Source organism: Triturus cristatus, chromosome 8, assembly GCF_964204655.1.
Source record: "Triturus cristatus chromosome 8, aTriCri1.1, whole genome shotgun sequence".
Lineage (NCBI taxonomy): Eukaryota > Metazoa > Chordata > Amphibia > Caudata > Salamandridae > Triturus > Triturus cristatus.
The window spans coordinates 1,240,772,806-1,240,798,522 of NC_140591.1; the positions used below are offsets into that span (position 1 = coordinate 1,240,772,806).

General features: G+C 47.1%; 1 pseudogene; it reads right to left on the reverse strand.

Annotated features, from left to right (window-relative positions):
• Positions 1 to 21,911: 21,911 nt before the first annotated feature.
• On the reverse strand, positions 21,912 to 23,188 carry LOC146805656 (proline-rich protein 11-like; annotated as a pseudogene).
• Positions 23,189 to 25,717: the final 2,529 nt, after the last annotated feature.

Sequence of the window (25,717 nt, forward strand, 5' to 3'; positions counted from 1 at the left end):
TGCCTTTGTTCTTTGACAATAGCACTATCATCTGCCTGTCAGGCACTCACCTGAGATTCCTGCAGAAGTGAGCTGGAGTGTGCGACACTTGATCCCAACTCCACCATCAGGGCCAAGCTCCCTGTCCTAGGCACAATCAAGGCAACTTTAGCCCCATGGGGAAGAGGGGAAGGGATAAAAGAAAGACTTATCCGGTTCTTATATATTCTCGGGGATTAGTCTTGTAGTCTGCCAAGGGATATTCGCTCTGGTTCCACTTCCTGTAAGGCAGGAAGAAACCCTGGTTAGTTTTATATGAAGAAATAGTGCCCCCCCCCTTGTTGTTCCCTATTAATATAATATACCTGTTTAATCCCTCTTTCCCGTCTGCACTTAGCTGACTTAGTAAGTTTTCTGTTGGGGAGTGGGTAAAGTTAACGGCAGAATTCTCTGGATGTTGCAAAACCTAAACAAGGAAAAGGGTTGTAAATCTGTCTAGGCAATTTGTATATATACATATCATTCATTCATGGATAGGGCAGGGAACTGAATACATACCACTAGGCTACTGGACAACACCTGAGACTTAGGAACTAGAGCATTTAACAATTTAAGGGTGGTTATCCAAAAAATGTCTTATGCAGACAACCAAAAGCACATTATACATTGTTCAGTTTTTAGGTAGTAAAGATCCTTTAGTGGTGTCTCAAAAGGATTATAGCTCTATTAGTAACACCATAAGTTAACCACACTCACAAGTATTATTCAGAAAATAACGTAAAATAATACAACATGCAGTAACATAACCAAGTCTCAACCAACTGTAATAGTTACAAATGCATGCGTAACAATGATATGCTTCAGGAGGGTACAGACTTCTTTGGCAAGCTGTTAGTCACTTTTAGTATTCCACGTTAGCAAGCCTGGTGCAATTCACACAGAAGGGGGAGGCTTTAATAGCCAGGGCTCTGACAAGGGGAATTAGCAAGGTCAGTCTCAAACAGACCTAAAGAAGTGCTACACTTTAGATGTTGATGTTATGATATGGCAACTATTGTAAAATTAATAGATATATGAAAGTAATATATGATACTAAGTAGAACAAATTTAAAAAATATATATTTTCAATAAAAAATCTTTCCTATAAAGCATGTATATTGTGTTGTGCTTTTCAAGGTCACAACACACAGTACTAATTAGACATAACAGAAGAAATACAGGCCAAGTCGAATTTTCCTCTTGCTTAATTGGTTTTCCCCCTTATCCCAGACCTAGAATTAGATTTATATGGGGTACCTTTCCTGTTTGGATGCAGTCTCAAACAGAATACCGCTGGTGAGTGCGTGGGTTACCGCCTTTACGTAGGTCAGCCGGTGACTTTTTTCTTTCTCCTCCAGAGCTCAGCATAATGTGCCACAGCAGGAGTCAGATAAGTGGCGTCACCCTCGATAGGGTGCCACACCTCCACAATAGCGGCAGGGGCGTGACAAGCCCGACACTGCCCCTGCATTACGCCTGCCTGATTATAAGCCATTTACTGTTGTACTGACAATGAAAAGATGGATTTGCATAAGGAGTGTTGGTGCAAGATCACAGAAATCAATGGAAACCTGTCACATACTAACCAACATCATTAATACAGTGACAGCACAACTTCTAGCCTGTTTACGAACTGTGGCAGCTGTTGCCCATCTCGGTGAAGCCCTCAAAAACATTATCATAGCTTCCAACTCACACAGTACCACCGTGTGACACACGATCTCGGCTCCCATCACACTGTCTCCCAGTGAGGAGCCGGTATCACACTGTGACAGGGAAAACTAGACGAAACCACTGCAAATAGTGGTTTTCCAGGTCCTTTTCAGAGGCTTTGAACTGCCGACATCCATCAAGGGGTGTGAAAAAACCCCAGGACATCAGCGCCAGCCTCAGCAAGTTTTTTGTGTTTTTTGAGGAGGAGCGGGCTTAGGGGCGGGGGTGGGGTTGAAAACTGCCTCCTAGGTACTTCCCGGCACGAGGCCCCGCCCCCTTCGAGGCCCCACCCCCTTTTCACACAGTGAGATTGTTCTTCAAGTTGGCAGGTTTGCAGTATCCTTTAGCTGCAACCTCATAGTCGCTGTGTGCAATGTAATAGCTGCCGGTTTCAAACTAAAACCCAACATTTGTTCACGGCGGGACTATCCCAATACAAAATTCTATTGTTGTCCACTTCCCATATTACCTTAGTCTGGTGCTTTGTTTTAAAACCCACCTCCATGCTGCCCTGGATGTAAGCTACATGCCTGCCTCATTCTGAGCTCCCATCTGACTAAGCCTCATACTGATCTATCTGATGCACAATACCCAATTGTGACCTTGTGCATTATGTCGATGGATCATGTCTCAGACATGACCTGTGCCTCACTAGTAGCCCTTTGTGTGATTTTGAAGTTGTTGAATGCCGTTTACCGCAAGCACATTCTGCTCAAGTTGCTGAGTTGGTTGCTCTTACCCAAGCTTGTATTCTTGCAGCTCGAAAGATTGTTACTATGGTTACTGACTCGAAATATGCCCTCAGGGTGGCCCATGATTTTGGGCTCCTCTGGATGCACATCAACCCGTATCCCGATTAAACATGGTACTTATGGTAAAGGTTTGCACGATGCTACCATGGAAATTTATAATTGGAAAATGTGCTGCACATCAGTCTTTTCAAGATGAGGTGCTAGGAGAAATGCTCTTGTTGATCAATTTCCCAAAAAGCTGTTTTGTTGCAGAGTTCTGAAGTCACTCTATGTTTCTAAAGCTGTTTAGTCACTCAGGCCTACCCTAAACGTTTTGTCTCATGTGCCCCATAGGCAGAGAAGTATGCTTGGATAAAACAGAACCGTAAAAGGGATACCAATGGAGGGTGAAGGGCTAGCCCCTGGAGAGCAGTTGCACTAAAATGTTTCCTCCCCAGCTCTGCCCAACTGTGCAGCGGTATCGCCCACGTCAGCAGAGATGGCATGAACCTGTGCTGCAAACACCCTCTGCTTTGCTCCATTTTTCCTTTTAGTTGCCCAACAGTAGTGACCCTCCTGTGCCACCTATCAAGACCAAAATATTGGTAAGGGATCCAAAAGACCTTCCCTGCTGCCCACCCACCTGCATGGGATCCCTTCGTCCACATCCCGATGGATTTCATCCCAATTAGATGTTGTTCCCATTCAAGCCTCTTGGTCCTAGTCTGAATGTTTTCTGAATTGATTGAAGCCTACCCTGGCTCCCATGCTGATATTACAGTTGTGAAAAGGCTGGTTATGAATTTCATTCCTGGACTTGGGATATGGTGTTTTAAGGGCGCTCACTTTGTGTCTAATGTAATACTTGAGCTATCCAAGGCTTCAGGAATCAAATAAAAACTTTCACTGTGCCCACCACCCCAAGTCTTCAGGGAAAGTAGGGTGTTTCAGCTGTGCTTTGAAAAACAAAATACCTAATATTTGTGCTGCGAGAGGTCTTAAGTGTCCCAACACACTTATGTTGGCTCTCTAGTGGATCAAAGCATTCCCAACCCAAAAGACAAAGCCAAGTGCATTTGAGACTGTCGTGGGCCGACCTATGCCGTTTCTGTCAAATCGCCCGTGTCCCCAGCAGCCCTTCTTTTGCACCTAAACGATACTACTCACCAGTATTGCAAACAACGTATTCGCTGTCTGTCTCTGCAGCCTCCGTTCTCAGGTTTGATCTGCCTTACCTGTCTGCCCAACCGATGCCTTTTACAACCCACAACCAGAGGATTGGGTCCATATGCGCGTTCACCAGTGGAAACCTGCCTTTTAGCCCCACTGGTGTGGTCCCTTCCAAGTCCTGCTAAACATAAACACTGCTGTGAAGTGCCATGAAATACCAGCCTGGGTGTCCGCCCGTCGTTGATGGAGGACCACTGAACCAAAGGCTCCAGACCTGAAGCGGCTTCCATGCCCATAAGCTACGCTTCTACTGTGCATCCTCTTCCTGCTGCAGTAACTAACCATACATCATTGCCTCGAGAAGACATTTCTGCTGCCAACTATTCTCCACCTTGCAATTAACAGGATGCAGCTCTCATCCATCCTAAAATGACCACCTCCGCCTAAGGTCATTGGTAGCCTTGAAGCTCCTTGATCCCTCAATGGATTCGGCCAACCTTCTTTCCTGCAACCATTGTGGTCTGGCTCACTCTGTGGCTCTGTTTGGAGGAACCAGACTGCAGGTGCCTGCAAATCAAAAGTACCTTGCATGGTGCCCATTCTTGAGAGTAGATTTTTGTACCTTTTAGAGCAATATCAACAGAGCCTCAATCTTTCCTCGTGGTGGATTTGTGCCACTCGCCCCTGGCGCTCAAGGGGGCGAGCCAGGAGTTCATGTTCCTTTTGCAAAAGAAGAACTATGCCTCAAATTGAATCTACATAGGCAGCTCTCTGATGAATACGAATATGCTACTATCCTTATCACCTTCGCAGTCAATGGCTCCTGTTTTCCTAACCCAGGCATCATACCCCTTGCTGTTCACCTAGTAAGAATGTATTTCTACCCAAATAAACCTCTTTTGAAGCAACATTAGGATAATGAAATACTGGAGAAAAGAACATATCGTTCTAACCTACCCCATGCAGTTTGCATGCAGCTCTGACGACAGTTCATAGCTCACTGTGCTATATTACAATTGTAACTTATGAAATGCAAGTTAAAAAAAGATCTTTGTGACAAAAGCAGTAACCCACTGAGCTATCTGCATGGTACACATTCTTTGCAGCAAGCATATTCGCCTTCCTATGCTACTTAATGATCAGTCAACACTGCCACTAGGCAAAACTGATCTCTCTCCAGTAGTTACTTTAATCACCAGGTATCTAGGCATTTTTATTGTTGCCTGAAGATTGCTGGACACACAAGGAACTCTCCAGCAGGTGCTTTTAAACCCATAACATATTTCAAAATACAGTGCCCCCGACCTCAGCGCCTGGTGTGGTGGCACTAGACGCACCGCCCTAAAGCCGGCCTTGGTCCTTTGTTTCAGTTTCATCACATTAACTGCATTGAAGTCCTTTGTTAATAAACAAAACTTTCTGTTCTGTACATGACTGCTTTTAGTTTTATGCTTAGGGATCCCTTTGTTATCCAACACTGTGATTCATAGAATAATTTTCTTTTGTTAATAAACATTTTTACACTTTTAGATTTGTCACAGATTTATTTCACAACCATTCAGTACAAACGGCCACCGGATGTAGCTGGCAAGATAACTCACTGGCCACTGCTCCTACAGTAGTAACCTAAGGGCAATCTGAGACTCTGTAAAGTGTGAATCTGGTTGTGGCCAACTCAGCCTTCATTCTTCTAGGTGAATAAAACTAGGGCTGCTAGGTAGTGGTAACACACCTAGGAACAGTGCTAAGAAACTGAAAGTATGTGAAAACAAGCAGTATGTGAAAACCACAAAGAAATGTACAACCAGTGCTTAATTTGAGCCAGTGGTTTCCAGTGCTTGGCACAGGCACAGGCACGTGATTGTCAACAGTGGGGCTTATGATAGTCTGCCACAAGGTGGCGCTGTCTGGCTAATTTAGAGATGACCACACCAACAGTTCAATATACATTAACATGACTATTACTTGCCGCCAAAGCCATTCTTATAACTTTGGGGGCCTGGAAAAATATGAATTGTCACACTTGTAGGAGTGTGATGGTTAGTAGTTGTGTTGTTACTATCATTGGCAGCATGGCTTGGTCAATGTGTGATTCAAGCTGCAGTGGCCTCCTGATGAAAGCCTTGGCACTAATGTTTTTTACAAATTAAGCACTGTATATAACCACGTCTGTCAAACATAAAAAAAAAAATGATAACAAAAATGTGCGGGTGCTGCAAAGGAGCATTTCTCTTTCATGTGGGCAGAACTTAAACTCTGGATTGTGCTTGAAACAATGGGGCTTACTTACAAGCCCCTTGCGCCGCCGTTGCTTCACTTTTAATAGGGGAAAAGTGACGTCCCGGCTGCGCAAGGGGCTTGTATATAGACCCCAAAGTTCTGTTAGCATCACTGACACATGCGGCAATGTGCTCTCATGTGCTGCAAGAGTTGGAGCAGCCTTTTCCAGAACTCGATCCCACCATTGAGTTTAAGGAATGGCATTTACATCACTACACACTAACAACACAAGAGAGCTCGGGGAGTTAACCACTGACTGCTGGTCTCTGTGGGCCTCATTTATGAGGTTTTGACGTAGGGCAGCGCCGCAAGAAATCTTGCTGCACTACCCTACGTCAAACTAAAGGGCAGAAATGTGCTGTACATATAATATATGGTGCATTCCTCTCCTTTGCCCCTGAGCTGGCGCACAATGAGCTGCCATGCGCCAACGCAGGCACCCTTGCACCATGAGGGTTTCTGCTTTGCGGGACTCATTGATGTTGTGCATTGCACAAAATCAATCAATTCAGGCGAATTCCTCTTTCTAGGCAGCACACATAGAAAAAGGCAAAAACGAGGAGAAATGAAAGCATTTCTCCTCTTCACAATTCTGCCGCTTTCCCAGGTTTACGATTTCCCTAAATCTGGGAATGCTTTAGATTCCATAGGTGGTGTGTGGAACCCCCCCAGCAACACCCGTGGAACGCCCCTTTCACACAGTAAAGGGGCACATATTTACAAAGCCATGAAAAGCCGTTAAAGTGTCTTTATGTGGCCTTGAAATATGCCTGGGCACATTAGCCACTGGAACGTCAAAAAAGTGACTTCCGGTGCTGCAAGGGGCCTCATAAACAAGGCCCTGTGTGTGAGCAAGGTCCCAAGTTCGAATCCCGCCAATGCCAACTCAGGCTTTCAGAATTCCGAGGTCGATACCATTAAAAGCAATAATAATAACTCATGTTCTTTAAATTGCTTGCACACCGAAGTCTCAATTGTTGCATAAAACAAGTCTTTATCATGTTATTGCCATAAGGAGCCCTGTTACTCACGCTTCAGGTGGTCGACTAGTTGCGCATCACGTCAGCTGCTGTAACTCGTCTGCAGGCAGCGCGTGAGAGTGCATCAGTGACTGGCACCAGCACGCGCCCATGAGTCATGGGCGCATTACACTTTCCGCTGCGCCTTCTGGTCAGATGAACAACCTCTGTGCGGCTGAGGCGGGAGGAGGAACGACAACGTATTTTTTGTGCGTTGGCATGGCATTATTGTTTCTTGGGTAGGCCTTAAAAAGTCCATGCTCTCCTCCCGCATTATGCTGCTTCCGCTCTCATTAATTCTACAGATTTGTCATTTTCTAATAAAATGGTTGTTTTCTCAGCCACCGATGGAATTTTAATTAGCAAAAGTGCCTCAAATCACCGGCTAGTGCTGATGCTAATCACCGATGCCCAGCAAGGTTCCTTTTATACTTAATTGGATTCTCTCTTGGGTATTGCCTCCACGTACTTGCTAAGTAAATATATTGTTTTTGTCCGTGTTTGTTAATCCAGAAGTGCCGGGGCGGATTTTCCAACACCTAAAACTGAACTTCGACTGCGAGACATTGCTTTGTATCGACCACCTTGGCCTTAGCGTCAGAACAAGGGCCACCTCTCATGAGGATTTTGAGGGCGATATTATTTTGGGGCCCTTACCCCAGCAACAAAGCCATTATGAGCCATTTGGTGTATTCTGGCGACCTCTTGTGGCCATTTATAGTCATGCTGCCATCCTGCTGCCTATAATGCTTTACTGAAGCAACACTGCCACAAACAAATGCATCTAGTCTAATACTGCGCTCGTCCTCATTAGCAGGATCATCAGAGTGCAGAGGCGGCTTCTCAACCATGGCGGAGGAGCGTTGCCCCACTACTTTTAAGGCGTGTGAAGAAGAGAAACATAAAATGATGATAACTTTATGTTATTCTCATTTTATGCTTCGTGACGTGTCCAGCTGCTTTGCGGGTGGGCGGAGCTGCTCCACTCACGGAGCAGGGAAGGGGAGGAGTGGTTTGCCCACTCCTATGTGCGGAATAACTGCTTGGGGCATTCTTGGGCCACACAAACCGGTCATGCGCACTTCCCTGTTCTCCATGCAGGCTGCATTACAGCCTGCATGGAGAACATGCCCACCCCTCCAGCCCCTGTATGAGCGCCGTGTCACAGCACTCAGACCAATCATAACGCTGCATTGCAGCATTGTGATAAGCGTAGGGGAGGTAGCCTGGCTGCCTGCTTCCTGTTCCTGTAGTCGGAGACAGGAGAGCAGGAGCAGCAATGCAGGATCGGCCTCAAGGTAAGTTTTTTTTAAATTTCGCCCCCAGCTCAACACCTCCCGCAATACCCCCCGCTGCCCTCCCTCGCGCCCCCGCGCCTACCCATCCCACCCACAAGCCATGCCGCCTGCCGCTTTTAGGGTGTCTGTCGTATATGATTTATGACAAGTTTGCCTGTTAAGGATGAGAATCTTTATCCACCCTTAAGTGGAATGCTTCACCATAGGGCTCATCCTCACACCATTAGTCGTGTATAATGGTGCGGGCTACTACTTCCGTCAACAAAGAAGGAGCTCTTTTGAGGGTGATTCTTTTTTTGAAGAGAAGGGGAGCTCTGTTTGTGAACTGGTGTGGATGAATGGGTGATGCTGAGTGTGAAAAATATGGATTAAAACGACCTCATGGTGGACTGAAAAATGATTTTATTCCCAAGGGGTGGAGTTAAAAGCAGAAACAGATGGGGGATTTTCAACCTGGATCTGAATGCAGGGATCAACATGTTTCTACCTTGTTAGCAAGACTATAAAGAGGTGTAAGGCATTCATCAGGACCAAAAAGTGTAGCCACTCTGCTCTAGCGATTGAAATATTATATCTCATATGATAAAAACAGTGCATCCAGTGGTCTGTCACAGCCATAAAGATTTCCACTGCTGTTTCCACCTAGGGTAAAGATAATACAAGAAGACAATGCATGTTTTTCATACTAAACATCATGAACAGCATCACCCAAATCAGTGGTGTAAAACCACAAACCGTTGTGTGTTTGTGTGTGACCACCTGTAGCAAACAATTCAACTATGCGGCTACTGCAGAAGAGCCCACCAGCCATATTTAGAGATGTCCGCCAGCCCAGCGCACATCTCTTAACATTGGCAAGAAGTGCTGTGACAGTGGTTTCTGTCAATGTATTTAAAGTTTGACGGATGGTACCGTAAAAATGACGGTACCATTTGTCAAACCTTTAACATGTTTTTGTCACTGTTGTGATGGAGTACCCTCTCTGCAAAACTCTAAATATGGCTATTAGCCTCCAAATGCTGGGGAAGCTCCTTCTGCTCAGCCTGAAGCCCCTAGCTCCTTAGGACAGGCTGCTGGGCACCAGATCTCTCCTCTGCCTGGTCTCCTTCAGAGTCTGGTCCTCTATAGTCAGCTGGACCCTCTTAAAATCAGGAGTTCACCTGCTTTTTGTGTCCCCGAAGTATGTAAGTAGGTGGCAAACCACTTGACTCTTAGAGAGCAGTTTCAGTCTCTGGGTGACAGCAATATATATATATATATTTAATATAAGCTAAAAGCAATATTTGAAACATGGTACAGTACATTATAATAAAAGCAAGACAATTCATTCTTTACAAACTATTACGATGCATACACATTTAGTTTTCAGCGCAGCAAAGCTCTTGTCCAGACTTAGAGCATGAAAAGAATGCAACCAGAGATGAAAGACAACACAACAACATATTAGGATAACCGGAATCTTGGAATTCATACTATCGGAAATACTGTAAAGGAAAGGACAAACAATGACGCCAAAGAGAACACAGGGTATTGTAAGTATCCTAGGAACGGAGGGGCTTATTTATGAGCCATTGCAACACTTTTGCGCCGCCGGTGAGTCACTTTTTGTGAAGCACCAGCAGCGTTAAAAATGCACCATGTTGCGCCCTATTTACAAAGTGACACATCTAGGCAGATGCGTCACTTTGCAAAGCCCTCTGCCACATTACACCTGCGTCAGGTATAATGTATGCAGGGTGGGTGTTCCCTCGCAATAAAGCATCGCAGAAGTGGCGCATTGAAATCTAAAAGATTTCAGTGCACCACTTCTAGGACGTTATTGCATGAAAACCTCACGCCTGCCTCATGGCAGGTGTAAGACTGACGCAGGCCCTTTCACATGGGGCTTTTCCCCATGTGAAAGGAACATTGCTGGAGTTACGTCACGCTTCCGACACAACTCCACCAATGTGTCAGTTTTGCGCCGACAAATACATCAGTGATACTGCTGTGTCTGTCATTCCTTGTGACATGATGCATCATACAGTAAATATAACACATCAATGGTGTCGCAAGGAGGGCACACTGAGAAGTGTGGCATCTCTGCTTTGTCGCAGCAATGCAACACTTCTCATAAATAAGGCCCAGAGTTCTTCTGATTCAAGACTGCGCAGCCCTTGGATTTTGTCAGCTTGCTGACCAGGAGGTTGACATCTTTCATCCAGACAACATTTCTTCATGCTTTAGAAACCAGGCAGGGCTCATATCAGCCAAAACAACTATAATGCTGACTGCAAGATCGCACATACTGAACTTCATGATGAACTGCAGCTACAACTAACAAACTGTAGTATTCAATACCTGTTATTTAGCTACATCAAAAATGCTGTTCTAACTAAAAAAGAATTTGCTTGGTGCGGGGTGTATTAACATTAACGTGGCACTGATATGCTGATACTATACGTGTCATATTGTACAACATAAGAACATAGATAAGACAGTGACTCAATTGCATTTTTTCTGATTTCATGAAAAGATAAAGCGGTCACCTGAAGAGATACATGAAGAGGGCAAACAATGAAAGTGGTGAAAAAAAGCTGCTTCTGATCGAATTTGCAGTACAAACATACAGTGTAACAGACAACCACTATATAGCAATTTGACGCCTCGTCAGGGGTAATAAGTGCTATATAAATGCAATTACATTACAATACAATACAATACAATATGTTCGGAACAATAATGGATGTAGCGACTTTAAAAAATAAAATTCTGGGGGCGTGGCCAAGGTGGCGACTCGATAGGACGTGTTGCTCGTCCTCTCCTGCTGGCTGCCTGACAAAGCACCGACGCTCTGCTGTATAGAGCGACCGGAGATCAAGCAACGGATTCCTACCGAGGTAGCAGAGGTGGCGGTAACTGCCGGGGATGGAATTGCCGGCGTTCTTCTTTTAAAAGCGCTGCTATTAGCAGAGTGGTGAGGGGTGGCCCTACCGCGGCCTGCTGCGGCTTAGTCTCGGAGCGGGGGCAGCAGCGCTACATCTGCCACACTGGAAAGGAGCTCCCTGCGGCGGACCGGGACTCTGAAGCCGCTATTGGAGGCGACAATTGAAGACTGGTGTAGCCCTGTCGCCCGGCCCGCGTTGGGGAGCCCCGCTGATACCCCCGATGGGCGCGCTGCCCCTGACGGTGAGGTGGATTTGCCATCTTGGGTGCAGCCTCGACGTCCGACGCTGCTGAGGGACCCGGCTGGCGGTGCCAAAGGCCTGCACATCGCTGCTGCCACCCGGATCACAGGCAAGTGTCCGAGCAGCGAGGGAAAGCCGCACTGCATATCGGCACTGGGAGTTGCGGGGAGAGGTACGGCTGCCGGTGCGGAGGACGCGTGGCCTCGCAGCATCGAGTCCCGCAAAGAGACATAGTGGAGCACATGGCTGGTGACACAGCACCATTGCTGGGGTCGTGGTGGGTTGCGCTGCAGCGCCCTTGAAACTTGCGAACAGCATGGGGGACCGCCTGTGAGGACTGTGCATATCCTTCACGTAGCTAGTTGCATCAGTTCCAGCCCCGCGTTGGGACCGAGGGCCGTGAGAGCTTGGCGACGTGTTGTTGGAAACGGCCCGGCGCACCTGGAGGGACTGCGGTCACCGGCCCCCCAGAAGACACACTCTCAATCCCGACGACAACGTGGAGACCTAGAGTCTCGCTGCGATAGTACCTGACCACCAACGGGGGCTACGTGAGAGGCCTGGCACTTTGCCGCTAGGGTGGGTCTTCGGGGCGACTGGAGGCTCGACGCTGTTGTGCAAGGTTGTAGAGCGGACTTTCACTCCAAGGGCCCCCCTACCAACGTGAGACGCAGGGCTCCTGGACGCTTGCTACGGCCTCTCACCCTTACATAGCATGTCCACCTCCCGCGGTCGGAGGAACAAAACCCTCAAGGACCTATTTGCAAAGGCCCAAAGCGGCCAGAAAACCGGAGATACTCCACTGAGCTCAGAGGCGGCAGACTCTATGGGTGCTGAAGGAGGGGAAACGATCACCAAGGCCTTCCTTGAATCCCTGTTCGTGACCCTGCTTGAGGATCTGCAAACACTTAAACAGGACCTCACGGCGGAAATCAAAGAGGTCCATCGAGACATGGACGGCATCGGCGAAAGGGTCGTTGAACTAGAGGAAAAGGCTGAGAGGCGAGAGGTGGAGATGTCGACACTACAACAGGAAGTTATTCGCATCCACGATCAGCAGGTGGACCTCCAGTCCCACCTTGAGGACTTAAAAAACCGCTCTTGACGCCACAATATTAGGATCCGATGGGTTAAAACTGATGAAGAAGCGGGCTACATCTACAAATACGCCAGAGAGCTATTCAATCGCGTTCTGGTAAAAACCACTCGACACAGACATAGTACTGGACAGGGCGCACAGGGTGGGGCCACCGCGCCTGGGCAAGGCTCCACCATCCGACATCTTAGTCTGTGTGCAAGATTTTCGGACCAAAGAGGAAATCCTGCGGAAGGCATTGCAGATGCATCCATTGACATTCCGTGGCCAGACCCCGGTCCTGTACCAGGAAATAGCCGCCCTGACACATCACAAAAGAAGGCTCTTTCGACCAGTTACCTCATACCTTCACCAACGTGACATCACATACAGTTGGAGCCACCCGTTTCGCCTGATTTTTTGCATGGCTGGCAAGCTGTTTCAGCTCCGTTCCCTCTCGGAGGCCTGTCGTCTTATAGGAATAGATCTCCTGGCAGACGAGAGCAGTGACGAAGGGCCCGCACCCGGCACCCATGACTCTAAGCCCCGATGGAAGCAACAGGGCCGGCGACGCCGGCGCAAACGACCGAACCCAGCCGAAATTTCCAAAGGCCAGAAAGCAGCGTTGGAGACACTGCCGGCAGAGCTAGCACAGACACAGTCTGGTTGACTTTATCATAATGCACCTAAGTTTCCTGATGGGTCCGCATATGCTAGACGAGCCTAGCGGGAGGGGGAGGGGGCGTCACTGGCCACGACTTGTTCCCCATGGAAAGTTCTCTCCGATCATCGGAAGATGATGGACTAAGACACGTCTTTTGTTGCTTTTCTAGTTCACTTTTGCCTTTCTTTGTGGGTTTCACTACGGACTTTTTGGGGGATTATTTTGTTGGGTTTCTGGGGTTCCTTGTCCACCTGTTTTTTTTTAGATTACATAGGTCCACGCAACCATGGCGCTTCAGATTCACTACCCACCACACGCCCCTGTAGTACCAGACCCCAGATCTTGTGCATACTCGCAGTCTCTCCGAACCCCTAAATGCCTTCTACTATGCTTAAAGTGCTCTACTTGAACGTGCAGGGCCTTAATAACCCTGTGAAACGAAAGCAGTCCTGTCATGGTTAGAAAATGCAAATGCAGACATTGCTTACTACAGGAGATGCACCTCCTTGCTAGAGACTGTCATTGCCTCAGATCCCGCAAGTTCCCAACTCAACTGTTCTCCTCAGGCCCCACTAAATCTGCTGGCGTAGCCATTTTAGTTACCCAGAGGTTCAAAGGGGAGGTTCTACGTAATCAAGGGTGGACTGCTCACTTATCGATTTGCACTGGGTGGCCTGACATTTACCGTTGGCTCCGTGTACGCCCCAACGAAGGGCAAGAGCAATTTTTACACACAGTCCTCACTGAAGCAACAGCCACGACGGACCGCAGAATCCTCTTGGGGGGCGACCTGAACTTAGTTTTCGAAAACACTATGGACAGATCAGGCCAACGTACTACTCAGACCGGGGTGCTGTTGGCGGAGGGTTCGGCCGCTTACATGATCTGGGCCTGCGGAATTTGTGGCGCAGCTTTTCCCCCCTCAATCGGGAATACTCCTATTATTCCAGTGCGCGTCAAACCTATGCTAGGCTGGACTATCTGCTGGCATCTGCACCCATTCAGACGATGGCGACAGGGGTGGAGATGGGGGTTGCCTCCCTCTCCGACCATGCGCCAGCCGTCGTTACCCTCGCCCTCCCACCCACCCAACTACCCACGCGGACATGGAGACTCTAAGACACCCTTTTACACCAGGTAGTGGTGGTGGACCATATACAACGCTTTATAACGGATTACATCTCCCATAATGCTAATAAGGATACTACCCTCGCTACTCAGTGGGCCGCACTCAAAGCGGTCATAAGGGGGGAATTGATAGCTCTCAGCAGCAGAGAATGCAGAGCGCAGGCGCAAGAGGGATGAACTCACCCAAAAAGCCAGGGAGTTAGAGCAAATGCACCAACGGACGGCAGCACCGCGGGTCTGGCGCCAACTAAAATCCGTGCGGCAGCAACTCGCAGCATTAGACCAAGACAGAGAGGAATTTGCAGCACTTCAGCTGCGACATGCCTACTACACGGGAGGAGTCAGATGCGGACGCGTCCTCGCCCATAAACTGCGCAAGACCCGACAGCGACAGGGGGTGCGGGAGATCCAGGGGGGAGACGGTAGGCGAGTCTTCGGAGGACCCGGAGATTGCTGAGGCATTCCGGGACTTTTATGCCCGCCTTTACGCTCGCGTGCCGCTTTCTAATTCAGATGGGGCCGCCTTCCTTGAGTCTGTGGACCTGCCAGCTCTGACCAGAGCTCAAGCTGACCACCTCGACAGATTTTAGGGTTGAGGAGGTTGTCGCCGCCATCGCACGCCTCAAACCGGCTAAGGCCCCCGGGCCTAATGACTTCGCCGCCATTTTTTATAAGACATTTTGTGCTCAGGTTGCACCGCTCCTTACCCAGCTTTTTAATTCATTCGCTGAACCCGGAGCGATCCCTGGAGATATGCTAGAAGCCTCCATAGTAGTTATCCCTATACCAGGGAAAGATAAGACCACTTGAGGGGCCTATCGCCCCTTTTCCCGTCTTAATATCGATCTTAAATTGTACACGGGGATCCTAGTTGCCCGCCTTGCACCCCACATGCCTGGCCTCATAGACCCAGACCAGGCGGGCTTTATCCCGGAGCGCTAAACTTCAGACAACACAAAACGGGCCTTATACCTCATTGAGAAAGCCACGCGCACACAGGGCGAATACATGATGCTCACTATCGATGCCAAGAAGGCCTTCGATAGGGTCCATTGGCCTTATCTGGAGCAAGTTCTGGAAAGAGTGGGGTTGGGAGAAAGGTTCCGCACATGCATCTTGAATTGTTATAAGTTTCCCACAGCCACAGTCTGCGTGAATGGTCACACCTCTTCCCGCTTCCCTATAGAAAGGGGCACAAGGCAAGGGTGCCCCCTGTCACCCCTTCTTTTCGTGTTCTACATGGAACCCCTAGCCCAAAGGATCCGCCACAATCCATCGATTACCGGGATTAAATTTGGCGGTTACACCCACAAGATAAGTCTCTACGCGGACAATGTCCTGATCTCGTTGTCCAACCCAGCATTGCGCTGCCAGCGTGTTTAGCGGATCTTGAGACCTTTACGCGGGCCTAGGGGTTTAGGGTAAACATGGACAAGTCACTAACCCTAGACCTCTCCCTAACACACTCTACCCGCACACTTGCAGGGCCTCCACCCCATTCAATGGGCGACCGACACGATTTCATATTTAGGGATCCTGCTAGCTCCTTCCCTGCCGGGTGTCGTATCGGCTAATTATGCACACCTGAGGCAGAAGATCTGCAGGGAGCTTGGCCAGTGGAAACACTATCCTCTCTCCTGGCTTGGCAAAATAGCAGCGGTCAAAATGACCATCCTACCCCAGATCCTATACCTATTCCGGACTATACCTCTCCGGCCACCTCAAGGGTGGATACGCCAAACACAATCTGACCTGGCACAATTCATATGGAATGGCCGCGAACCGTGACTCAAGCAAGCATTGGCGTCGCTCCCACCGGAGGAAGGGGGACTTGGGATTCCTGATTCCTGACCTTCTGCTATATTACCAGGCGGCCCAACTGCGTCATCTGGTCGAATGGAGTCGATGGGTGTCAGAAAAGCATTGGCTCTTCCAGGACCAGGCAGTGGCAGCCAGACCTTTGCAAGACATTCCCTTCCTACGGAAGCAACACAGACCTCCCAATTTATACGCATCTCACATTACTCGAGCTACTCTTGAAGCGTGGGATCACACTAACATTAAACACGCTCTCACTACTTTCCCCTCCCTGCTCACACCACTGTTAGACAACCCTGACTTTCAACCCAGTACAGACGCGGTAGCCTTTGCAAACTGGAGAGCCTCGGGGTGCCGCTCCCTATGCCATATGCTTGATGCAGGTGGGGTTATACCGTTCCGGCAACTCAAGCAGGAATACGACTGCCTGAAACTGAGAGGCTCCGCTATCTCCAGATACGGCATTGGGCGCTTCATACCCAGGTTAAACCGGATGCCAGCAGACACCTTTCCACCTACAAGCGGTGGCTCATTACCCGCACTTCAGACAAAAAATTGATTTCAGATCTGTACAAAATCCTACAAACCATGAAGGTACATATGTATAACCCTGGTAGGGCGAGATGGGAAAAAGAACTAGGGAGAGCATTGAGTCACAAAGAATACTATAGGTAGGCTGTCCGGAATTCGGTTAAAACCGACTCTCCCCGACACTACCCTACCGGGTGAAAATCATCTGACTCGGTTTAAACCGAGTTTCACAGATTTTTCGCATTCGTTGCACTGCTTCATTTGTTGCACTGCTTGGCCACTTGAGGGCGCCAAAGCAGTACAAAACATATTGAGACGGGCTATGGCTGGTCGCAGAACAGAGGTCAGGCTACGGGCGACACGGCCGCCACCGATTTTACAATCCAGGCAATGAATGAATGCATGTCTTTTATATAGCGCGCAGATACTGCGGGTGTCGCGGCGCTCGGCTTGAAAGTACAGGTGAAGAGGGGCAGAGTCCCCAAAGGTGTCCCAGAGTCCTCAAAGCCTAAAAAGATGTGTCTTCAGAGCCTTATGAAGGGAATTCCTCGGGAATGAAAGATAGCAGCGACAGAGCGCAATGAACACGGGGAGAATGGAACGATGCACAGCAGACGCATCTATTGCATGTGTCCTAAAGAATTCTTCGTGTTACACAGATCGGCCTTTTCTTCCAATGTTGCCATGGATACGGGCAGGCGCGCAACACCCATTGGACTCACAGGGCTTCAGCCCCCCCCCCCGTCGTGTGTGGCAGCCCGGGATGAGACACCTTCCCGGGCAAAAAAGCAGCCGCACCCGAGCACTTCACAGGTCTTTAAAAGACCATTTGCATGTTAATGAGGCCTCGCTGTTGTTTCACCCCTTCTAAGAGCCCCTGCAGCTCCACTCTGCCTATTGCTTAAAGTTCAGCCCCCCCCCCGAAATTTTTGCTCAGCCCCCCCCCCCGAAATTTTTGCTCAGCCCCCCCCGAAATTTGGCTCTAGTTGCGCCTCTGGATACGGGCTTTTATTTTGGGCTCAGCGATTTCAGTTTCCATTGTTGCATGTTAAACCTGAGGGATAGTTAAGAGGAATGAAGAAGAAAGGCAACCCCTCGAATGAGCTCAAATCGGCCACTAAGTATTGGCGACAGTCAAGGAGCGCTGGCACTTGTTTACAGATCACACTTGGAAGAGCAACAATAATAAAGCCAGTGCGAAACAGGATAATACATTTAAAAAATGAGAACAGTGGACCGGGCTACTTTTGATTGGTCAATGACTTATTTTCTAGAGCTTAATGGTCATCTACAAACATGCATTAGGTATGTATTTACAAGAATGGGTCCTGTTGGGCATGTGGCAAGTGTGCAGGGAAAAGCACACAGAGAGGAGAGTGCAATACGGCGGAATGGGAAGGAGGCCCACGGGCAAGAAAGAATATAGCGCTGAGAAACGCACATGTGGGAGGTAACTGGAACACACCTGCACTCTCATGCCAACATTTCGGAAGAGCAACGTGGGAGATTGGAAAAAACAAAAAAAATCGGGAGAATGGGTTACTGTCATGTGTGGGCTTTGGAAGTGTGCTGCTGCAAGATCGGACATTTGAAGCGCAAATGCACGTTTTTTTCGTACATTTCAGAAGCTGGAGCGCAATGGCAGGAAGAGAGAGGGTGGTGCAAGTGTTGTGCACTGACCTGGCAGGTTGCTGCCAGTGCATACACCCCCCCCCCCTGTGTGTGGCAGCCCTGGCTGAAACAGCTTCCCGGACACACACCCAGCTGCCCCCAGTACTTCGCAGGTCTTTTAAAGACCATTCGCTTGTTAATGGGGCTCTGTTGTTTTTTCACCCCTTCTAGAGCCCCTGCATCGCCACTCAGACTATTGCTGGAAGAATTAGCACGTCACACAATACCAAGTCCTGTCAGCTGAGACCCCTAGGAATCGGGTTTTTGTTTGCAGGAATGGGGTGGGGTGGGGCGGGAGACGCCTTGAAATCGGTAGTCTCCCGCCTGAATCGGGAGGGTTGACATGTGCAATACCATCCCAGAAGACGGCCCAGAGAGTACATCAGTTACCATTAGGTTGCTGTCTGGTGGCGCCGATAGGCCACGTAATGGTGCCATTAAGAACGGCCCTGATGCGTTGCTGGCATTCACTTGCTAACCTCGTGTTAGGAGTAGCCCAAGATGCAGCTCTACATATTTCCTCTCAGGACAGACCCCCTGTCTTTGCCCAAGAGTCAGCCATGGCACGAGTTGATTTGGCTAAAAAAATTATTGAAACCTGAGTTATTGCTTGCTTAACGCATCTGCTAAAATATTTTAGGAACTTACTGACTAAGGACGAATGCCCATTAAGTAATTTGATGGAACCCTGCACAAACGAATTGCTGCCCACTAAGCTGCCAAAGGAGAAAGGGATAACCTCATGGATAAACCGTCTCTTAAAAAATCCAGAATTTTAAAGGGATCACCAGAGATAGGATCTACATATGATTTCTCATACCAGGAAGAAAAATTGGCCCTATGTTTTGCATAGCATTTAAGAGACGAGGGTTTCTTAGCCAAATGGATATCACATGCCACTTTCTTTAAACACTGTTGCAACCTGGACCTCTCAATTTCCAGGCCACCAACCCCAGTTGGTAGAACTACTCATGAGTCAACAACAGAAAACGAAGCGCCGAGGATGAAGAGACAATGGCAGATGGGGAAGAATTGCCAACTGTATCAGAATGAGTTAATGTGAATGATACAATAAGAACCTCATGCCAACTTCGTAATAGTGGAAGGTATGGAAGATGCTTAAGTAATGGTATACAAAGCACAAAAGGGGCACGAACCATTCTGAGAAAACTACAAAATGATTCTCTCGTTTTGGGACAGTCGTTCTTGGGCATGAGAGTCTAGGAGTGATTACTGATGTTTAGTGCACTGCTCTGTCAAGCAGTTTCTAAGTACCAAGATCACATTTGAAGTTGACAGTAAGGGAATCAAACATTTAGAAGCAGAACAGGGAAAACATGGTCATCAGACTTCTATGGCTGAAGGAAGTCGGTGCATAAATATATGAATAATTGCAAATATTCTCAATTTTCTGTGAGAAATGGTGATAAACAAAGATGAAAAACCATTCTAATTATTTTACCCTCATTCAAATTGATGATAAAAGTATAGGAAACTGGACCCACTATCTTTATTTTAAGCATTCTTAAATATTTAGAAAATAATACAACTAAAGGAAGTCTCTTTGGCTGAAATTTGTGAGTCCTGATATCATGGCCATGTGGGCTGGCAGTAGAGACATTTAAGTGGCATTTAGCCAAGATAGTATACGTGTAGTGCTGCTTGGAAGAGGGATCAGAAAACATTCTCTCTTCAAGTGGTTCACTTTGCAGTGATAGTGAGACATCCAAGACTGAATCATGCCTAACTTAAATAGGAATGTGTGTGACATTTGTATAATTTACTTGCAAAATTTCAGAAAAATTATGCTTACGTACATACAAAACCAGCATTTAGCGCCAAATTTGACTTGTAAAAATGTATTTTAACCTCATATACACTGTACATAGACTGTCTATATTCCATGCACTAATTAAGAAAGCAAACAATAATAAAAGCAAAGCGTCCCATAAACACCGGTAAAACACCGTTTCAGTTGTTTTTTATAGCGCGAAAATTAGTAACCATTGAAAAGCACTGTTTTTTTGAGGTATTGAAATCACTGGAAAACACTGAAAAAACACCACCAGAATTTACCAAAAATAGAAACTGAAAACAGGAAAGCCTAACTATAGGGCTCGTCACTCAGCATATCACATGGGGCAGACGGAGACTCTTACAAAATTAGTTACCTACTGGTACTATACCCCAGAGCGCCTTCATTTAATAGATCCCACTCAAGGAGCGACGCGCTGGAAGGGTTGTGGAGCTGTGGGTACCCTAGTACACTTGCTATGGGAATGCGTACATCTTCAGTCATAATGGAACCTGATCCTGGAGGAAGTGGATAAACACTTCGACACAGAAATACCACGCTTCCCGGCGTATGTTCTCCTGGGCCTTCCGAATCCCTTGACCTACCCGCTAGGATCCCGTAGGGGCAGCTTGATGGCGATTGCACTAGGCTCTGCAATACAAAACATACTTACACACTAGCACACCCCCCACATATCGACTTTTACAGGTTGGCTATTTCGCTTGTGGCATGTCTTGGGAATGGAGAAATTGACTTTGACGATGGCAGGGAAGGGATCCATGTACTCTGAACTATGGCAGCCTTTCCTGTCTCTTCTAGCTTCTGAATTTAGAGAGGTCACTTGTCCCCAGTATCTTTGACTGTTGCGCCTTTCCGCCCCTCAGCAGATTGAACAGGAACATATGGGCTCTACTGAGGAGACCCGAGTAACAGTTTAGATCTTTCATTTGGTGGACAAGGGACCGGGGTGGGGGGCGGAGGAGGACTAGGGGGGTTTAGTAAGGTTCCTTTTATGGTTCTGTATTCAATGTCTCATGATATTTTGATATGCCATTGATGAGCATTAGGTGGCCAGTCAGGCCATATGTTAAGAAAGTCACTATAGCAAACAGCGGTTGGAGTGTTGCTGACCCTTTTTGTATGTTGAAAATTCAATATAGAGATCTAAACCATAATAAATAAAATCCTGTTTAATTACACCATAAACAGCATGAGGCATGAGTACAGGCTCCAGCTATAAAAAGTGCAAAACGCCATAATTGTTTTTTAGGGGGGGGAGGGAATTGGGCAGAATGGTTAGCCATGTATAAAATCTTTATTTTTGCTATGAGAAAATTCACTTATGAAAGCAGTTTCAAGTATTTAACATGCCCTTGCATTAAACGTCCAAACCATGGAAATGCCTCAAAACAACTGTGCAATGTTGTTCTCCATGTAGGCCATACCCTATAGTGTTCCTCGTAGGGAAAAACATAGTAAACAGTTGCAGAACAGTACTCCGAGCTACCGCATAAACTGGTCACCGTGATTGAATCAAAGAATGCAATTTAGCCATGTGCCTGCATGTCAAGTGATATCTCCTCATTAAGTTGTCATGATAGTCATGGCGATCTTTATATTATGTGCTGATGGGAAAACAACCTTACGAAATGTGCCAACAAGTGGAATGGATTTGCCAATTTTCCCCACATTTTCACACCTTGTAAAATTTGTGTAAATTCAAACAACTTTTTTTGGTTAGAAGATGAAATTCCATTTTGTGGCTAAAGTCCATGACATCAGCTCAGAGCCCAATTGTCTCCCACCCGAATGAATAACAAGGCTTCTCCCATTCTAATGGAGTTCTTCGTAGCTTCTGTTGTCGGCATGCAAGGGCTTTGGAGGCGGGCTCTTGGGAAGAGCCATCTTAAATATTTGCTTTAGCGCCCGCGCCATTATTGGGGTGAGTCCTGTTCCATTGTCCTTGTTCTCTCATATATAGGAGTACCTCCTGGGCTTCTTTGTAAATTAACCTTTTTAAGATGTTTTTGAAGATCTAGTTGACCTTTTCTGGGTGATATTAAAATATTTGTGATGCGGTTTGAAGGTAACGTGGAGTTTTTTCTTAGGTTCACGCTTTGCAAATCAGACACCCTCACTAGTGAAGTTCATTGCATTTTGGGGGATCTCTTTTGTTTCTCAACTTTTTTAGTGGTCTTCTTGAGTTTAACATTCAACAGATCTTTGAGAGGTACATGCACAGGCCCGTCTTTCTTCAAAGGATAATCCTTAAGTACTTTCGAGATTCCTACTTTCTTCATAATCACTACTGGCTTTGGCACGAAGAAGGTGGGAGGTGGCAGAATAAGTGATGGTGGAGGCGGAGGCGGAGGTGGCAGTAGTGGTGGAGGCAAAGAAGGTGGTAAAACTGTCATTGTGACAGAAGATGGCACTTCAGGCTGTAAAAGGTTGCTAGGAATAGCTGGGAAGCTAGCGTCCAAAACAGAAAGGTTGGGACATCTTTGCCAAGAAGAACGTTCTAAAGAACTGAGGTTTCCACCATTCGTTATTGGTTCTTGCAACCGTGAGAGTTCAGTTTCCAGCTTTTGCACTTGTTTCTTAACAACAGTCAGCTCTCGAAGGTAGATGGGGGAAGGACTGAGAATATCTTTCACTCCGTCAAAACCCAATCTTAGAAGTCTCCAGCACCACCAGAGCACTGAGAGCATTGCCATCATGAGGGACTTCATAGTATTTCTTAGGCTGGTAAAAGCCAAAGTCTTGGCTGATAAGGATGCATTCTTTACTGGATGCACTGTGAAATTTACAGTGTCCTTCAGTACTTTTCTTACAATCAAAAATGTAAAACTGCATGATTGAAAAAGCATTGGGTTTCTTAGATTGGGAAAAGAAAAATTGCGGATTGAGAGCTTCGTGTCTTTCACACTTCGAACGGCAAGTTTTGCCCTCGAAAACATTCTACTTTGGCATGGAGGGATTCCTGGCATCACCACTGGATTGCTTTGAGGTTTGGAAACTTGGAATTCTCTTGTGGCAACATTCCTCTTCCTTCGCGTTTGTAGTCTTGTTCTGCATTTCACTGCTCGGCGTGCTTGTTTAAAGTTTACCATTATTAGTTAAGGTGTTCGTCTGAAAACATAAGGAAGGTCTCGGTTTTCTTCCCTCTATCACTCCCGTTCATGTTAAGAATTCCTGGGTGACAGCAGAATTAGAGTCTTTGAGTCTTCATGTCATTCTTATTCCAGCAGGGTCACCTTCTTTAGATGGAGACTTCCCAGGTCCAGGAATGTTTTCATGAGGTAGCGGTTAAAGTGTCGGATTTATCCTGGGCGCCATCAGGTGTTTTACAAATTTGAACACCCAAATCTAACTATTTACTTGCAGCCTCCAACCTTCTTTTGCAGCACTTCATGTGTACCTTACTGTAAAATTACCCAGGATCTCCTGTTTCAACACGGCAGGTCCCAGCTGCCACCAGGCAGGCCTGTCTTCAGCTTCTTGGCCACTCCCCTACCTGAAAGGGTCAAAACTGGTTTTCCATCCTGCTGGGGTTTGTAACCTAATTGTCTAGGATGGCTCTGGGGATGAATAGGAGAAAATACCTCCCTAGCATCTCCAAGTTAAGGGATATTGTACTAAAGTTGTCCTTCGTCCTGACAACTTTTCCTTTCCACTCCCAGATCACAGATCCCTGCATTCGTTGGTATTTCCTAATCCCATAGGCAAGCTGAGAGTCTCCCTGCCAAGTATGTGTATTCCAGCTCTGGAGGTGTGATGAGTGGTACAACGGGGTGTAAATCAATTCTGGCACAGGCAGCCTAAAGAATGTTTCTCTGCATAGGTTTTCAAAAACTTGATTTCACCATTAAGCCAGATTAAATAAACTAAGCATGAATTAATTTTGAAGCATTTTTCTAACACTTTCCTAAGCAGAGATGGAACATAAAGACTTCAATCCCACCTAGGCCTATTAGACATTTTTCCCTGCCATGTATTCACTGCAGTGCATTTAAGCAGCAGCATAGGCATTTTACAGTAGTGCTCCTGGCAATCATATTTTTATCATATCTGTCCGTGGTTTAAATACTCATTGCAGCCTTTCCGATCATTTTAACTTTCCAGGCCATGGACACACTTTAGGCACCATTTATGGTGGACATATAGGGGAAATAAATAGTCAAATAGGCCATTCCAGTGAGCAGCACATGCTTTAGAGGGGAAGTACAAGCACTGTGCAGCTCTGTAGCAGTGGTAAAGTGCACGGAACGATAAAGCCAGCAAACATACGGCCCACAAAAAGGTAAAAGATCTGGGGTGACCAAGCAGAAAAGGTGAATTTGCTACAGTAACATTTATAGACTTTCCTTCTGCCTTGTAATAAAGTCTTACCAGCCGTGCAAAACATAAGTATTCTGTCATAAGTGTCTCCTTTCTACTTTTCTCTTCACTTCAGAAAATAATACCTCAGAAAATCGAATAGCTAGTTCTTCCATTCATTTTTTAAGCATCAGTTGTGATCCTGCTCCGTGACCTCCATTTCAAACTTGTGTTGGCTATGGCAGCGTGCTTTGTGATATCACAACCTAACTGTAATAACAGATTATCATAGAGTTCCTATTTAATTTTCTTATTATGGCGGATCAGTGATATCACAACAAGGCTGTAATGTTTAGAAGTACAGACGGGCAGCTGTCAGTGACAGGGATGTTTCACACAAAGTCGTTCCCCGTGAAATCCGATAGACCACCAGGGCAAAGCTCTAGCTATATTTTACTGACGACTACCCACCTACAATTTTATGTTATGTATGCCACCCCCAAATTCTCCTCCCCTGCTCAGATGGGCAGGGCAGGTGTAAATGACTCATTGACTCATGTGGGTTCCATGCAAGATATGGCCTCACCTCCCTCAGTCAAGTATTAACCTGACTTCCTGTCCCCTACTGTACCACTATAAGCCGAATCCTCTGATTCCACAACCAGTCCAAAACACAACCTGGTATCTTGCCACTCTCCCCAGTCACCCTCAGAAGACATTTCTCCTGCCCAATCGAAAACTCTCCCTGTCCACGCTCAGCAGTACCTTCCCTCATGTTCTCCCCTTCAGTACCTACCTCCCTATCCCTGCCAAGAGCTGGGCTCTGCTCTCAGTGTGATATGGGAGGCAACGCAGCGCTCTCCGGGGAAAAGCCTCGGAGGTCCCAGGAGAGTTGGGACTGCTGCCTTCCCTCATTGGCTTACCTTAGCCCTCACTTGTCACAGAGTGGAATGGGGTCAGTGAGACTGCTGACCCCCCCCCCCCCCCAATCTGTGATGAAGTGTCACGGATTGGCACTCGGCCCTGGACACTTCAGGGCTTAAAACTGAAGCGCCCTTGTCGGAGACAATCAGTGACACTTCACCTCGTCACGAGGAGGAGGGCCTTGAGGCACTTTTGCCAAGCTAAAGAGGTCACAAGAAGAGTGTCTGTCAGGCTGACCCTTGTCAGCCTGACATACATTCTTCTTGCTAGGAAAACGGTAAGGGCGTGTTCCCTTCGCCCATATTGACGGGCTGCTACATTAGCTTGTGCATCACAGGAGCACCACCCGCGAGGCGGCAAAAGCCGCACAAAGGTGCACCGTCTTCGAGCCTCCTCTA